This window comes from Pristiophorus japonicus, chromosome 7 (genome assembly GCF_044704955.1).
Source record: "Pristiophorus japonicus isolate sPriJap1 chromosome 7, sPriJap1.hap1, whole genome shotgun sequence".
NCBI classification, from domain to species: Eukaryota; Metazoa; Chordata; class Chondrichthyes; family Pristiophoridae; genus Pristiophorus; species Pristiophorus japonicus.
Genome location: NC_091983.1, coordinates 40,316,480 through 40,335,393, shown reverse-complemented (window position 1 = coordinate 40,335,393; position 18,914 = coordinate 40,316,480).

Genomic DNA, 18,914 nt, shown 5'->3' with positions numbered 1-18,914 from the left:
GACCACAAGCCGCTCATATCGCTGTTCTCTGAGAGCAAATGGATTAATACCAATGCCTCGGCCCGCATCAAAAGATGGGCGCTCACACTGTCGACATACAACTATGTAATCTGCCACAGACCGGGCACAGAGAACTGCGCAGATGCTCTCAGTCGGCTGCCATTGCCCACCACAGGGGTGAAAATGGCACAGCCAGCGGACTTGCTCATGGTCATGGAGGCATTCGAGAACGAGAAGTCCCCCGTTATGGCCCGCCAGATCAGGACCTGGACCAGCCAGGATCCTTTACTGTCCTTGGTAAAAAAAACTGTGTCCTCCATGGGAACTGGTCCAGTGTCCCAGCGGCGATGAAGGAGGCGATTAAGCCGTTCCACAGACGCAAAGACGAGTTGTCCCTGCAGGTGGACTGTCTGTTGTGGGGCAATCGCGTGGTCTTGCCCAAGAAAGGCAGAGATACGTTCATATGTGAACTGCACAGCACCCACCCAGGCATCGTAATAATGAAAGCCATAGCCAGATCCCATGTGTGGTGGCCCGGCATTGACACAGATTTAGAGTCATGCGTGCGCCAGTGCAACACTTGCTCTCAGCTGAGCAATGCACCCAGAGAGGCATAGCTAAGTTTGTGGTCGTGGCCCTCCAAACCATGGTCGAGGATCCACGTAGACTATGTGGGCCCATGTTTTTAGTTGTCGTGGACGCTTACTCAAAATGGATTGAATGTGCAATAATGTCTGTAAGCACGTCCATGGCCACTACTGAAAGCGTACGAGCCATGTTTGCCACGCAAGGCTTGCCTGATCTCCTATTCAGCGACAATGGGCCGTGCTTCATCCGTGCTGAATTAAAGGAATTCATGACCCACAATGGGATCAAGCACGTCACATATGCCCTGTTCAAGCCCGCATCCAACGGCCAGGCAGAATGGGCAGTTCAGACCATCAAGCAAAGCTTGAAACACGTGTCGGAAGGCTCCCTGCTGACCCAGTTGTCCCAAGTGCTGCTCAGCTACCGTACCAGACCCCACTCACTCACCGGGGTTCCCCCAGCCAAGCTGCTCATGAAAAGGGCGCTTAAAACAAGGCTCTCTCTTATTCACCCTGATCTCCATGATCACGTGGCGGGCAAGAGGCATCAATAAAGTGTGTACCATGACAGCGCAAATTTGTCACGCGATATTGAGACCAATGATACTGTGTTTGTGCTCAATTATGGACATGGTCCCAAATGGCTCACTGGCGCGGTCATAGCCAAAGCGGGGAGAAGGGTGTTTCAGGTCAAATTGGCCAATGGACAGTCGCACAGAAAACATTTGGACCAAATCAAATTGCAGTTCACCAACAGCCACGAACAACCCGAAGAATACACCACCAACTTTGACCCTCCAACACTCACACAAGTGACAACTGACATCATGGTTGACCACGAAGTCGAACTCATTATCCCCAGCAGGCCGGCAAAGCCGGCTGCCCAACAGCCCAGTGAAGAACTGACCAACCCATCCACACCCGCATTTGTACCAAGACGATCGACAAGGGAGCGTAAAGCCCCAGATCGTCTCACCTTGTAAATAAATGCACTGTTGACTTCACGGGGGAGTGATGTTATGTATTTAACCCTTTGTAACCTGCATGACACCTGACCACCAGAGGGCCCATCTGTTGGAGTCTCAAGGGATCCCAGCATCCCTTGGGAGCACAGTATATAAGCAGGCCACCCATGAGGTACCTGCACTCTGGAGTCTTATTAAAGGAGCTAAGGTCATACTTGCTCATTGTACACAGTACTCAGTTTGATCCTTTATTATGAGTGGACCAATTATGAGGGGGCTTGACAAGATGGATGCAGAGAGGATGTTTCCACTGATGGGGGAAATTGAATTAGAGGGCATGATCTTAGAATAAGAGGCTGCCCATTTAAAACTGAGATGAGGAGAAATTTCTTCTCTCAGGATTGTAAATCTGTGGAATTCGCTGCCTCAGAGAGCTGTGGAAGCTGGGACATTGAATAAATTTAAGACAGAAATATACAGTTTCTTAAACGATACGGGGATCATGGTTATGGGGAGCGGGCGGGGAAATGGAGCTGAGTCCATGGTCAGATCAGCCATGATCTTATTGAATGGCGGAGCAGGCTCGAGGGGCCGTATGGCCTACTCCTGTTCCTATTTCTTACGTTCTTATGTATGGAGCGGAAATGTGGTCGGAAGCTCAACTCGGTGTCAAAAACAACACCAAGGTTGCAAACGGTCTAGTTCAGCCTCAGAGACTGTTGCCAGGGAGAGGAATGGAGTCAATGGTTAGGGAATGGAGATTGTGGCAGGGATCGAAGACAATGTATTCCCAATAATTAGTTGGAGGAAATTTCTGCACATCTAGTACTGGATGTCGGACAAGCAGTCTGACAAATCAGTGACAATGAAGGGGTTGAGAGAGGTGGTGGTGATGAGGTAGAGCTTGGTGTCGTCAGCATACATGTGGAATCTGGTGTGTTTTCAGATGATGTCATCGAGGGGCAGCATGTGGATGAGAAATAGGAGGGGGCCAAGGATGGATCCTTGGTGGACTCGAGTGTTAAATGTGTGGGAGCGGGAAGAGAAGCCGTTGCAGTTGATTCTTTGGCTACAACTGGATAGATCAGAATGGAACCAAGCGAGTGCAATCCCACCCAGCTGGATGACGGAGGGAAGACATTGGAGTAGAATGGTGTGGTCAACCGTGTCAAAGGTTATAGAGAGGTCGAGAAGGATCCGGAGGGATAGTTTACCATGATCACAGTCACATAGGAGGTACATTTCTGAATTTGATGAGGGCGGTTTCAGTACTGTAGCAGGGGCGGAAACCTGATTGGAGGGATTCTAACATGGAGTTGCGGGAAAGGTGGGCACAGTAAACAATAGTATTTTCTCTGCATTTTACAGAAGAAAAATCTACTGCATGGAATAACATACAAAGCTCACAAATACAAGGTCATTTTTAATCTCGTAAGGTGCTTTTGCCTTTACATTTATTCTGGGATTGTACTTCAGAAGTGACACCTCTGTGACCAGCCTTCTGGTTTTAGACAAGTCAGGATCCAATCTACTGCTGCTGGATTCTGCCACGTAATGCAGAGACCCAGCATGCAAACGTGGAGACCTGTACTAACTTCAAAGAAACTGACTCCTTAATCCAACAGAACATTCATAGACACATATTTCTGCAGAGCTAAAGACTGCAAATGTAGGGTGAGGCAAGTCCATGAAGGGCTTTATAGATGAGTAGTTGAACTTAGGGAATGGGAAGCCATTTTGGAGGTTAGCTCAAAGGTGATAGGCAAGTAGGCTTTAATAGAAGATAGGATACAGGAAATTCAGCGGACAAGCTGGAAGGCTGGTGAAGGTTTTGGGATGGTGTGGTTAGTAGCTGGGTTTGGTGATGAGATATGGAATTTCAAGCTCAGCCCAAGGTCAAATAAGACACTAAAGCTGCACATTATTGGGCTCAGACAGTGCAAGCAGAAAGGGAGAACGATGGAATTCCATCAGGAATGGTGGTGGACAATTAAACAAATAACGGGAGGAGGAGGCTCCATGAATATCCCCATCTTCAATGATGGCAATGCCCAGCACTCAAGTGCAAAAGACAAGGCTTAAGAGTTTGCAACTATCTTCAGCCAGAAGTGCCGAGTGGATGATCCATAAAAAAATAGAGAGAGAAAATGGATTATGAGAGTAAACAAGCAAGATATATAAAAACAGATAGTAAGAACTTCTACACGTATATAAAAAGGAATAGGGTAACTAAAGTAAATGTTGGTCCATTAGAGGATGAGAACAGAGAACAGGGAACTGGCAGAGACTTTGAACAAATGTTTCGTATCGGTCTTCATGGTAGAAGACACTAAAAACATCCCAATAATAGATAATCAAGGGGCTATAGGAAGGGGGGAAACTTAAAACAATCACTGTCACCAAAGAAAATGTACTCGGTAAAATAATGGGACTAAAGGTGGACAAGTCCCCTGGACCTGATGGCTTGCATCCTCGGGTCTTAAGAGAAGTGACTGCAGAGATAGTGGATGCATTGGTTGCAATCTACCAAAATTCTCTGGAGTCTGGAGAGATCCTAGCAGATTGGAAAACTGCAAATATAACACCCCTATTTAAAAAAGGAGGGAGACAGAAAGCAGGAAACTATAGACCAGTTAAGCTAGCATATGTAATTGGGAAAATGTTGGACTCCATTATTAATGAAGCAGTAGCAGGACATTTGGAAAATCATAATGCAGTCAAGCAGAGTCAGCATGGGTTTATGAAAGGGAAATCATGTTTGACACATTTGCTGGAGTTCTTTGAGGATGTAACGAGCAGGATGGATAAGGGGGAACCAGTGGATGTGGTGTATTTGGATTTCCAGAAGGCATTCGATAAAAGGTTACTGCACAAGATAAAAGCTCACGGGGTTGGGGATAATGTATTAGCATGGATAGAGGATTGGCTAACTAACAGAAAACAGAGAGTCGGGATAAATGGGTCATTTTCCGCTTGGCAAACAGTAACTAGTGAGGTGCCACAGGGATCGGTGCTGGGGCCTCAACTATTTACAATCTATATTAATGACTTGGATGAAGGGACCGTGTAATGTAGCCAAGTTTGCTGATGATACAAAGATGGGTCGGAAAACAAGTTTTGAGGAGGACACAAAGAATCTACAAAGGGATATAGACAGGCTAAGTGAGTGGGCAAACATTTGGCAGATGGAGTATAATGTGGGAAGGTGTGAGGTTATCCACTTTGGCAGGAAAAATAGAAAAGCAAATTATTATTTATATGGAGAGAGATTACAAAATGCTGCAGTACAGAGGGACCTGGGGGTCCTTGTGCTTGAAACACAAAAGTTAGTATGCAGGTACAGCAAGTAATCAGGAAGGCAAATGGAATGTTGGCCTTTATTGCAAGGGGGATGGAGTATAAAAGCAGGGAAGTTCTGCTACAACTGTACAGAGTATTGGTGAGACAACAGCCAGAGTACTGAGTACAGTTTTGGTCTCCTTATTTAAGGAGGAATATACTTGCATTGGAGGCAGTTCAGAGGTGATTAACTAGGTTGACTCCTGAGATGAAGGGATTGACTTATGAAGAAAGGTTGAGTAGGTTGGGCCTATACTCATTGGAGTTTAGAAGAATGAGAGGTGATCTTATTGAAACATATAAAATACTGAGGGGGCTGGACAACGTGGGTGCAGAGAGGATGTTTCCACTTTTGGGGAAATAAAGATCTAGGGGGCATAGTTTCAGAGTAAGGTGTTGCCCATTTAGAACTCAGATGAGGAGGAATTTCTTCTCTCAGAGGGACATAAACCTGCGGAATTCTCTGCCCCAGTGAGCTGTGGAGACTAGGTCATTGAAATAATTAAGGTGGTGATAGACAGATTTTTGAACATTAAGGGAGTGAAGGGTTATGGGGTTGGGCAGGGAAGTGGAGCTGAGCTCAAGATCAGATCAACCATGATATTATTAAATGGCAGAACAGGCTCGAGGAGCCAAATGGCCGACTCCTGCTCCTATTTCTTATGTTCTTATATTGCCTTCCTCCTGAGCTCCCCACCATCACAGAAGCCAGTCTTCAGCCAATTTGATTGACTCCACATGATGTCAAGAAACAGCTGAGCACATTGGATACAGCAATGGCTATGGGCCCCAACAACATCACAACTGTCTTACTGAAGACTTGTGTAGCAGAACTAGCCACGCCTCCCGTCGAGCTATTTCAGTACAGCTTCAACACTGGGATCTACCCGACAATGTGGAAAACTGCCCAGGTGTGTCCTGTCCACAAAAAGCAGGGCAAATCCAATCCAACCAATTACCACCCAATCAGTCTACTCTCAATCTTCAGCAAACTGATGAAGGTGTTGTCGACAGTGTCATCAAGTGGCACTTACTCACCAATAACCTGATCACTGATGCTCAATTTGGGTTCCGCCAGGATCACTCAGCTCCAGATCTCATCACAGCCTTGGTCCAAACATGGACAAAAGAGCTGAATTCTAGAGATGAGGTGAGACTGACTGCCCTTGACATCAAGGCATTATTTCACCGAGTGTGGCATCAAGGAGCCCTAGTAAAACTGGAGTCAATGGGAATCACGGGGGAAACTTTCCACTGGCTGGAGTCATACGTAGCACAAAGGAAGATGGATGTGGTTGTTGGAGGCCAATCATCCTAGCCCAGGACATCGCTGCAGGAGTTCCTCAGGGCAATGTCCTAGGCCCAACCATCTTCAGCTGCTTCATCAATGACCTTCCCTCCATCATAAGCTCAGAAGTGGGGATGTTCGCTGATGATTGCAGTGTTCAGTGCCATTCGCATCATGTCAGATAATGAAGCAGTTGGTGCCCGCATGCAGCAAGACCTGGATAACACTCAGGCTTGGAATAATAAGTGGCAAGTAATATTCGTGCCACACAAATGGCAGGCAATGTCTATCTCCAACAAGAGAGAGACACTACCCATTGCCCCATGACAATAAATGGCATTACCATCACCATCCCCCACCATCAACACCTTGGGGAAATCACCATTCACCAGAGGCTTAACTGGACCAGCCACATAAATACTGTGGCAACAAGAGCGGGTTAGAGATTGGGTATTCTGCGGTGAGAGAATCACCTCGTGACTCCCCAAAGCCTTTCCATCATCTACAAGGCACAAGTCAGGAGTGTGATGGAATACTCTCCACTCGCCTGAATGAGTGCAGCTCCAACAACACTCAAGAAGCTCGACACCATCCAGGACAAAGCAGCCTGCTTGATTGGCACCCCATCCACTACCTTAAACATTCATTCCCTCCACCACTGGTGCACCGTGGCTGCAGTGTGTACCATCTATAAGATGCACTGCAGTAATTCTTCTTCGACAGCAACTCCCAAACCCATGACCTCTACCGCTTAGAAGGACAAGGGCATCAGGCACATGGGAACACCATCACCTCCAAGTCACACATCACCACAACTTCGAAATATATCGTCATTCCTTCATCGTCATTGGTCAAAATCTTGGAACTCCCTTGCTAACAGCATTAGAGGAGTACCTCACCACATGGACTGGGGCAGTTCAAAAAGGTGGCTCACCACCACCTTCTCAATGGGAATTGAGGATGAGCAATAAATGCTGGCTTTGCCAGTGATGCCCATATCCTATGAATGAATTTTTAAAAAGCAGGAAATTATAGACCAGTTCGGCTAACATCTGTTGTAGAGAAATTACTAGTGTCTATAATTAAGGATGGAATAATTGATCACCTTAAATATTCAGCTGATCAGAAAGCCAGCATGGATTTGTAAATAGTAGGCCATGCCTGACATACCTGATTGAATTTTTTAAAGAGGTGACTGAAGTAGTGAACAGGGGAATGTCTATGGTTGTTATTTATATGGACTTCCAGAAGGCATTCAAAAAAGTTCCTCATAAGAGACTGTTAGCTAAAGTTGAAGCTCATGGAATTGAGGGAAGATTATTGACATGGTTAGGAGATTTGTTGAGCAGCAGGAGACAGAGAGTAGAGATAATGGGCAAGTACTCTACTTGGCAGGATATGATTAGTGGCTTCCTATAGGAATCTGGTTGTTGAGACCTCAACTATTCACTATTCATCAATGACTTAGATGATGGGATAGAGAGCCACATATTCAAGTGTGCCAATGAACAAAATAAATCAGACAGCAACTTCTGTCATCTGCACATGCACAGTTAAATGTGGAAATCCTGAAATTGCTGTCGGAGATACCCTCGGTGCTCGACAGGGCGCCCTGCAACAGTCCTCGTCGATAGACTTAGCACTGACATCAATGCAATGGTGGGAAGTTGGGGTACTTGCACTAGTTTCTCACTAATATCACCAGAAAAAGTTAGGGCTGGTGCATTCAAGAGTAAGTGAATTTTTAATGGCGTGATAAGTGATAATTACTGCCAATTACTGTGATAATTAATGGCCCTGAAAATTTAATTTTACAAGTGTGGAGTCTTACTTCTTTATTAGTTAATCAGTGTTCAAGACTTTTCAGTCTGAGACTTATCTCTCTCTTAGTCCCATCTGGCTTTGCCAATCTTTGTATCGCTTTCTGCACATTATTTAAATCTAATTTAAATTTCCTGCTTTATATTTCCTGTTTAGACTCTGCAGGCTGAATTTTAATGTGGAAGGCAGTTTGGGAGTGGGGGGTGGGCGGAACGATGCTAAAGAGGCTCTGCTGAATTAAAAGGCAGGGCCTGATTTACACGGGAAGCCTCTCGTAGCCAGCTAGATTGAGAGCTTGGCTGGCTCCAGGTGGGTCAGCCCATGGCACCATGAGGAGAGATGGAAGGATGGCGTGGGAGTCAGGGTCAGCCAAAAGAGCAGGGTTGGGGGAGGGACAGGAGGAGCATGGGATGGAGGGGTGGGGGGAGGAAGCCTCATGGGGTGGGGTGGGGAAATGGGAGGCCTGTTGGGAGGGAGGCAGGGAAGGCCTCATAGGGGGGGGGGGAGAATTGGAGGCCTGGGGGGAGGAAATCGTAGACCTCATAGGGGGGTAGTTTGGATAGGGATCCTGGGTCCAGGAGGTAACTATAAAGGCATGTACTTCCTGGATCCAGCAGTCCTTGCCTTGCATTAGCTGGCAGGTTTCATGAGGCCTGCAAAACCCGACCAGTTAAAGTTAAAGTCAAAATGGAGGTTAAATCAGAAGCTTCCAGCCTCATATTATTTAAATAGACAACCCGCATCCTAGCAGCGAAGTGGCTGCCTGGTCCTATCCTGCCTCCGTTAAAACCGAAAGTGGGCAACTTGGAGGCGGGTTCAGGTCGGGATTCAGATTTTAAACACTAACTTTCCACACCCCCCAACTCACCCCTTTTTTTTTAAGGTTAAAATTCCCTCCTGCATGTTTGTGAGGATTCTTCAATCTGATTGGTTGAAAAGCCCCGCTGTTTCTTACCCTGCTCAGACGGTACAGATGTCCTGTAGAGGGCGTCGCACTGAATCAGACATCAAATTAGAGCAAGTCTCCGCACTGAAGCCCCCGAAAATTTTCTGGGCAGCTGTCAGCGAGGTAAACGGCGAGCGTCGTTCCTTCACCACTGAGCACAAAATGCTGTGTTAAAATGTTAGACCTGCAGATAATTAAAATGTGGAACTTGCAAGGTTATAACGTATATGGAAACACAGATTCAAGGTTGTGGTACTTTAGGGGTTCTGGAGCCTGATCACATGATGTGGACTCCCCAAAATATTTACGTTAGTCATAAACATTAATGGGACTAAACCAAGATAGTAAATCTTACAATACTGTCATGCATGAACTTCTTACTGTAAGGTTCAGATATCATAATGCTAGATATATACTGGTAGGTATAAACCAAAACTGTCCAACATCAATTTTTTGTTAATATTCTTGCTACATGCAAATTTCACAACTCTCGCTAAGAGCAATAATCTAAACCATTTGTGTTAATGTGAATTTGCAATGGGAGTCAGGGCCTAAAGAGATAGATATTTAATCAGTCGTGTCTCATGCAAGTTGGAAGCACTTTGTGCATGGCTGAACAGCTGTTGAAGCAATATGTCTTCGCTTAAGGATGTGAAATGGAAGGATTTGATGATATGCAAAATAATTTTTTCTGATCCTAAACATTAAAAATGGTCTGTACACACTATTCACTGTTGGAAGTCATTAAAACTTTGCTAGAAATCCAGTATCTGCAAACTTTTCAAAGAAAGAACTTGCATATTTATCTTCACGACCTCGGGTAACCCCAAAATGTTTCACAACTAACAAAAGCAAAATACTGTGGGTGCTGGAAATCTGAAATAAAAACAGAAAATAATGGAAATACTCAGCAGGTCAGGCAGTATCTGTGGAGAGAGAAACAGAGTTAATGTTTCAGGTTGTTGGCATAGTCACTGTCATGATTAGGGAAACACAGCAGCTAATTTGCACACAAGATTCCACAAGCAGCAATAAGAGGGTGCAGAGGAGATTTACAATAATTTTGCCTGGACTGGAGAATTTTGGCTATGAGGAAAGATTGGATTGTTGGGTCTGTTTTCTTTGGAACAGAGGAGGCTGAGGAGAGACCTGATTGAGGTATATAAAATTATGAGGGGCCTGGATAGAGTGGATAGGATGGACCAGTTTCCCTTGGCAGAGGAGTCAACAACCAGGGGACATAGATTTAATGTAATTGGGGGGAAGTTTAAAGGAGATATGAGGGGAAATTTCTTCACCCACAGGGTGTTGGGGGTCTGCAACGCACTGCCTAAAAGTGTGGTAGAGGCAGAAACCCTCACCACATTTAAAAAATACTTGGCTGTGCACTTAAAGTGCCATAACCTACAGGGCTACGGACCTAGAGCTGGAAAGTGGGATTAGGCTGGACAGGTCTTGTTCGGCCGGCACTGATACGATGGGCTGAAATGGCCTCCTTCCGTGCTGTACATTTCCCAGCCCAAGTTCCTGACGTTCCCCCCCACCTCCCAGACCAAGTGCCTGACCTATCCCCTCCCCCCACTTGAGTGCCTGACCTCCTCCCCACCTGAGTATCTGACATTTCCCCCCTATCTACTTTCCTGACCTCCCTCCCACCCTGCCTTCTTCCCCTGCCCAAGTTCATGACCTTCTTCCCCCACTAGGTTCCTGACCACCTCCCCCTGCCCAATTTCCCCCACAATGATTCATGACTTTCTCTCCCCAACAAGTTCCTGACCTTCCCCCATTTGCACCCCCCCCCACCCCCCAAGCCCCATAGATGAGGCATTGTGGGTCATGGATTGTTAACAGGTTTATTGGGTATGAACTGAATAGTGAGTGTCAATCCAATGATGTCACTTGCCACACATGCACTGAGCTTTCCAAGAAAACAACCAGGTGTAGGAGGATGTGAGGGAAAACATAGTGCGGTGTAAAGCAGGTGGGGTTGGAAGAATGTAACCAACACCCCCCCCCCCCCTTCAGACCTGCATCACATTCTTCCACCATCCCCACTGTGCTCTCTACTCCCCTCCTCCCCCACCCCTCTCCCCGTCCCCTCTCTCTCTCCCTCCCTCCTCCCAGTCTCTCTGCTCCAATCTCTCTCTGCCCCACTCTCTGTCTCCCACTTTCGATTTCCTCTCTCTCTAGTAAGACAAAGGGCCAGATAGTCTGTTTTGGAGTTTGTCAAGGGATAACTGACAGGATACCAGGAAAACACCTCCTCTTCAAGCCATGGGATGTTTTACATCCACCTGAGGGGGCATACAAAGCCTTGGTTTAACATCTCATCTGAAAGATGCCACCTGACACTACACCCTCCCTCAGTAGTGCATTGGAGCGTCTGCCGAGATTGGGGCTCGAGTCTCTGACACAGAGGCAAGTGTTCAACACCGAGGCAAGGCTGTGAAACTTGCTAAGGCTAAATCACAGATCCTGGGATTTTCCACTTCAGTACTCATCAGCCTGTGATTTTACGGACTAGGAAAATTCAATTGGGGGAAAATCGGACTGGAACCACACAAGCGCAATTCCCATTCTCTGAAGCATACAGTAAGGACCATCAAGCTTTTTCTTTCTGGGGACCACGTAAAATCGATTCTATCTTGCACTTTACCCAACTCGAGGACATGTTTTGCAAGCTTCTGTGGGAGCAAAAGTCCATATTACCCGAGTACCTCAGATGTTCTTTCTGGGCAGTCTGTGGGGTCAGCACATAAGTTTACACAACTTCAACAGAAAGCTGTTTTAACAGGCCTAAAAGCAAGGATATATTCACAAGAGGATGTGCAAGAGTCATTCAGCTATATCTGCAATGGCTGGAATATGGCAGCTTGGTCACCTGTGTTTAGTGGAACGGGAAGGGTTTCAGAAGGCAATATAACCAAGGTAATTAGAAGAGTTAGCTGCCTGTTGTTTAGTTCACGCTGTTATTCTGTTGTCATTTGTATGTATCTTTCATGTACTATGAATTAGTGGTGGTATGTATGAAATGTAGAGATGAAAGCTGAAGTTTGATATGAGATGTATGTGAATCACTGTTCAGCGACTCATACTGGAATCGTGAAAGTATTATGTTTCAGAGCTCTCATTCCAGTTTTCTAAAGTATGGAGTTTCAAAAAAGTCCTGATCCTGCATTGCTACAACTGAGTGTGTGTGTAATCTGGTGTTTAAAGTAACTAGACAAAAAAGAACAAGCAGTTCAACAGCTTCTTCCTGCCTACCTTCCAAAAGACAAATCGAGCAAAACTATGGGCCGTAATTTGCGGCCTCTATGGGTACGTACAAGGTACACACGTGTCTGTAGGGGCCTCACAAGTTCTGGGTTTAGGCATGTGCTGCAATCTGTCAATTCTCTTGCCAGATCGCATTCATCCCCGTGAAAAGGGCCTCTGCAGTGAAGAGTTGGGCTATTTACCTAACTTCTGCCCAGCGAATGCCCATGAAATTCTTATACATTAAAAACTCTGTGCAATAAGGCAAGTTTATTTTTAGCCCCATTCTAATATGTAAATTCATTTTTCAAAAACATTTTGCTTTAATTATTTAATTAAATGCCATTTTAATTAATTTGAAATATGTAATGGTTTTTTAAATTTTATTTACGTGATGTCTAGATGTATTTTGGGGGTATTCCCATTCATACTTATGGGAGTGCCGTACATGCGGAATCCCCACAAGCATGAATGGGGATTCCCTGCTTTGGTTGGTCCACGTGATCCCAGGGGCGCTTGCGAACCACCTGCGCCCCTGGAATACGTGGGCCTTTACGCATGTCTGCGCCTAGAAGCCCAGGAGCGCAAATATCTGTGGATCCTGAGGCAGAAGGTAAGTGCATTGATTTTTTTTGCTGGTCGGAGGCATCCGCCCGCAGGAAGCCTCCGACCACAAATTCAGCCCCAATGTACAGGTAAATCTTAGAACCATGACCTAGATCCTTGACTGGTTACCACCTTTGGCATATTTGCATGTAATGAATATAGAATTAGGTCGACCCGCAGAGGCTTCAATTTTCCTTTCTTATGGAGCAGCTATTTATTTTAGTGCCCCGTGTCAATGAGGTACAGGCTGTCATCTGTCTTTTCAGACACAAGACCATCGACCGTCCGCTCCTGCAGCCGCATATCCTCCAGAAACTCATCTACTTTGGTCGCATCAGTGTGCTTGGTCCAGTTCTTCTCTTTCTTGCTGAGCAGCATTCTATAGCACTAATTAACTTTATAATCCTCAGCTCATTCCCAGATACTCATTATTTCGAAAGGTATTATTAAATGAGTACAGCATTAATTGTTTTAGTTTAATACATTCCGTAGAACCACTGTTGGAGGTGGGTGGAAGGGCTGGAAATAAATTCTTCCCTGCTTTAGGCTTATTAGTTGTATATCCAAGGCCTTTAGATCTATTCTCATAATCCAAGCACCCGTTCCTTTGCCAGATTTTGAAGATTTGAGTCTTGTCTCTTCTCAATTGTCTTTTCTCTCGTTAAAACACTGTTCAGATCTTTAAGTCTCTCATCAAAACACACAACCTCAAGAGCTGGAATAACCTTTCCAGCCCTCCGCAAAGCATCAATGTCCTTTGCCCAAAATGCTGCTGAATTGCATGCAGTTCCATTTTAAAAATAAAACTGTCAAGAGATGAAACTAAGTGATTACACTCTAAATTAGATCATGGTGAAATTTGCAGACAACACAAAACTTGGAAGTGTGAGGAAGCTAGTGATGGATCTCGAGAAGACAGGCTGGTGGACATATGTCAGATGAAATTAAACGCAGAAAAGTGTGAGATGACACACAGGTGATTCTTAACGGTTCTCCATTTAAAGATTCTACTCTGACTGCAGCTTAGCCTATCAATCTCGCCAAGTTTTCTGTCATCTTAATTTTGTATCCATTCAAAATGTACAATCCACAAAGGTCCATATAAATCAGTACCTGGTTCAATCACAAATCTGAAACTTAATCAGGCCCAAAACCTCCATCATTCAGTTTTCATTGCCCCCCCCCCCCCCCCCCCAGAGTGCTATATAACTAGAAAGCATCCTCATTCTTTAAACTCCATTAACTTTTAAAAAGTTACCAAAACCTATTTCTCAAGTAATCCACTTACATTTTTACGTCCTTAGTTGCAATAAAAATTGTGAAATATGCAACTTCGGTCTCTTTTTTAAATTCAGCGGGAGTGATGCAAATGCTACTCCCCAATCCACTATCGTGTTTATGAATCAACAAGGCATAAGTTTGTGCTAATCAGAACAATGACACTGAAAGAAGAATATTTCCACATTGGGGAAAAAGAAAAGCCAAACCCCAAATCTTCGTCAGTATTAACTGGTATCTGACGTACAATCATATCTCATCTTATGAACATTCTTTGTACTGCACATTATACATGCACGGCCATAGTGGCAACGTGATTTAAATGCAACTTCCCAAAATATAGAGATAGAATACTCAACAGCAGCAAGGAATTATTCCAAGAGTCCAACAGTCAACTTACATGCAAGCAATAAAAGTAGCCTTCACCAGCAGTGCAAATACTTCAGCTCCAGATTAAGCAACTGCTTATATATACTTTGTGCATTAAAATGCTGAGATGATCGAGGAGTGGCAGTTATATTCACACTTCTTGTTCTAACAATTAGCTGAGAGTATTTTAAATTACACAAGTACCTAATTTCCTCTGATGCTACTGTAATAGGGCAAGAGCAGTGCAGTAATCCAAAAACAAAGGTAAGTGGATTAACATACAAACAGCATCACTTTATTCACACTTGGCATATTGCAAGTTTCAGTTGAAATTTAGAAGTGCCATGATACATGTTCAGATAGTGCTGAATCAGTGTGAAATGGTTAAGATTACACTGCAGCATAATTCTGAAGTGCTCGGACAGACCAGCCAGCCCTTTGCTCAGTGTCATAAAGCAGCGCAAATGATGCAGCTTGCTTTTCCAGATCACACTCATACCAACTGCATTACCGGCAGTCTTCATCAAGCTGGCAGAGAGTGAAAGTGCACACAAATCTTCATTTTTGTAGGATAAAGGAAAACTAGGTGTATTAATTTGTGAAGAATCAATTTATTTTGAACCTGGTATTAATTTGGTATCAAGTTGTCAATGTAACAGCAGCACGAATAATTCCAGGTCCATGTACTTATAGGACAAAGAAATCGACTTTCAGCTGTCTTTAATATACTGTGCTCAAATCTGGGACTTTAAAGAGAAAACTATTCTTGGGATGTGGGCGATACTGGCAAGGTGGCATTTATTACCCATTCTTAGAGGGCATTGAGGGTCATCAGCATAGTGTGGGACTGGAGGGCAGACCAGGTTGAGTTGGCAGGTTGCTTTCCCTGAAGAACAATCATAAGCCTGCTTGGTTTTTAATAACAATCCTGCAGTTTTCTTGGTCAACTGAGATCGCATTTGGTACATTTTGGGTAAAGGATGCGAATAGTGTTACCCCACAATGCTGGCAACATGGCTGGACTAAGATTTATATGCTGAGTAATGTTCCTGAGCAACATCTGTTTTTTGGTCTTCATGACTCATGGAGGGACAAGTGCAAGAATCAAGGCAGGCAACTCCTCAAGGTGTTAATGTTGTTTGAAGAAGTTACAGTACATATTTAGCAGTCTGTTTACTGCAGCAGGTCTATTGATCAGAGTAAAACAGTCCAGATAGGAAAGAAAAAGGAGGTGGTTTGCTTATCAAAGAAATAATAGGTTTATTTCTCACAAAGACAGTGGTAATCTCAGGTGCACAATTATCAAGCTTGGGCTTTCTAGGAGTCAAAAACCGATTGCATTGAAAGGAAACATTTGCTCAGTTATACTTAGTGCTTTAAATGAATGTGTGAAATTTTATCAGCATAAGTTTGGCATGAAATTCATACACCATCACCAAATCATAAATCACCACATCCAGAAGTGTGCTCCAACTGCAGTATAATTGCTACAGCCAGCACAGCAACTCCTACACTGAAGTGCATCACAATGTCAATGCACACAGAAATTAGTCATCAGCATGGACCTGTGGGCTCCAGCTTCTCCTGGGCCAGCTGGCTAGTGCTGTGAAGTAGATTTTTGTGTGTGTGGCTGGCTGCAACAACTGGGTGCTCTACTTTCCTTCAATAACTGGAGTCCCAGTGCTTCTACACAACAATGTACAGACAACACCTTCTGCATGGATTTCCCTGTGCATGTGCATCAGAGCACTGCCAAGAGTAAGTATACACCTGTTGGTCTGACAGAGGTGGCATGGTTTTGCATCCCTCACTCCCCGCAGATCCCTGATGTGCTGATTGTATAAAAGAGTTAGGTTACTGCATGTGTGAATTCCTGCAGAGTGTGAACTCCTGCAGAGTGTAAACCAGAAGCTGAGAGCCCTGTGGATGAGGCAGCCCTACAGAAGTACTTGGCTGACCAAATCTCAAAGATAAAACTTAGTGAACTAAAATCCTGATTCAGGCAAGTGCATTAACAGTGAACCAAATGAGAAATTTGTGGTACAACTGAAGTCAGGAGCACTTTCAGTAGCTATTTCTAAAAGACTGTTGCATTCATTTTACATTTTTAACTGCAGCTCCTCCATTTTTAAGAAACAGCACTCATGATATAGTTAAGGATCTAGCCAGGCTATGTTGCCCTAATAAAGTCTCTATTCTTTGTTTCACCAACGAATCTTATATCTGCTGGCAGTGCTCAACGGACAAAACATTCGATCTGGCACATGCTGCACTTGGTGGAAAATGGTGAATGCAACTCTGTACTCCACTGATCAGACTGCTTGTGGTTATGGTTATGTCTTTAGATGCTCTGATAATGACTCCACGGGGCAATATGTTGTACTTGAACTGTAGTGACCTTAGTCCTTTATTGATAATTCCAGAATGAGGATCACACCTGGTGGCCTGCCTTTTACACTAAGCCTGGCACACCTGTACAGGTGACCTACAAGTCTCCCACTGCGGTGCCCTCTGGTGGCACACCTTGTAATAGTACAAGCAGTAACCATGTAGGATACATGACATCACTCTCCCCCAAGCCTTTAGTGCAAATCGCCTTCATGCATTGACTGTACTCTGGGCTTAGCTCTATCTGGTTGACCCTTGGAGAGTCGTTTCCACCTTGGGTGAGTAGGTGGTGTTGGTGGTTTCTGTTCGTGCGTCCATGACCACTCCATTCTCTCCCCTCTCACATATAGATTATGCCAGTGGCTCATTACATTCATATATATTCAAGTCCAGAAAACAAAATGTTGCCTTTACATCATTACATTTGTGGTACAGTTGTGAGGAAAGTACATTTGACTGGCGAGGTACATACTTGCTATGTACTTGGAATCAGTACTGGTGTCAGCACCAGTGCATGAGGACAAACTAGTACCAGAACTGCTGGATGGTGTCCAGGTAGTCTGGTGGCAGTGCGGTGCCCAGTGCTGGCAGTGGGAACCTAGTAGGCCCAAGTTGCCTGCTCCCGGGGCCTTTGCCATTGCTCCGAGTGTCGGGCAGGTTCACAGATGCCTGTGATCTCCCTGTCCTCTCCTTGCGCTCCGGGTCGCTGCTGCTCCCTGAGGAGCAATCATCTGGCAGTGCACAGGGAACTGCTGACTCGCTTGCCTGGGCGTTATTTGGTTTGGGATTCTGGCTGGTCCCGGTCCCATTTGGGAGAACCATTGTGGGTGAACCTTCATTCCCGGGTGTAGCCTTGGTGGCAATAGGGTCTGGGGGCTGCTCCTTCGCGTGGTTTGCTCTTTCAGGCTCGTGGCGGTTGGTGCCATCGGGTGCCTGAGAGGTGGAACCGATCAGGGGCAGGGTATCGATACCGGTGCCGTTGCCCTCCTGAGATTGCTTGCTCTGCAGCTTGTATGGTGTTAGCTGCTTGTGGCCACACTCCGTGGTGCATCACTCTGGTCCCAGGGATGCAGGCTACAGCATTGCGTAGCTCGCTGGACCTGTGTGCTCCCGATGGGTGTTTGCCCGCTGCATTGACTGTATGCAGTTGAGATCCTACCTCGCACAACTTTTCATTATGCACGGTAAATAACTTGTAGCTCCGATTGCGTGACTTTTCTTTGCTTATTGCATGTACACAACTCTGATCATCAATTGCACATTTTACATCTAACTCACAGTTGCTCTGATATTGAGAGTGTGGAACTGTCCCTTTAAGTGTGGTGGGTTGCAGGCCTCCTTTTAAGAGAGCCTTGCTATATTTACCCCAATCCTCTTCTTCGTTTAGTGCCACATGTTGCTCCATCAGCGCTGCACCTCGTGGTCTCGCCGCCGCCATCTTTTTCTCCAGCGCAGCACCTCGTGGTTTGGGCGCCATCTTTCCTCCATCCACGATATTGATTGCGGTGATCCTCTTCTCCCCGGGTTCTGCCACTGAAGCTGGGAAGTCGCCTTAGGATCCGATTTTCTTCCTCCGGAGTCCTGCCACTGGAGCCTGGAAGGTGCATTCGAGTCGTCTCAGCTGGATCATCTCCACACAGTCGTGCTGAGCAGTCTGTGCCTCGGGTGCTGTGCTGGTCTGCTCTTTGGTGTCGAGTCCACCCTCAGGTGAGGGCTTGCTTTGCCTCTAAGCGCGGGGGACGTCGATCGCTGGAGGGATGAAATCTTCCCAACTCCAATGGATCTTCTCCATCCACCTTCTTCCGAGTAGCGTTGGTCCATCTCCTGCAACAATCCACAGAGGTAACTTGTGCACCGCGCCATCATGGAGTACCTTAACATCTTCACTACCAATGCCTGGGATAAGTTCATCGGTGTAGGTGCGCAGCCTGAACCGGGACCAACTTGGGTCGTTCAGCTTGATCGTCCCATAGCCTCTCAAAGGCTTCTTGATTCATTACTGACTGGCTCACCGCTGTGTCCACTTCCATGAAGACTGGAACGCCATTTATCTCTACTTCCATCCTCAATGG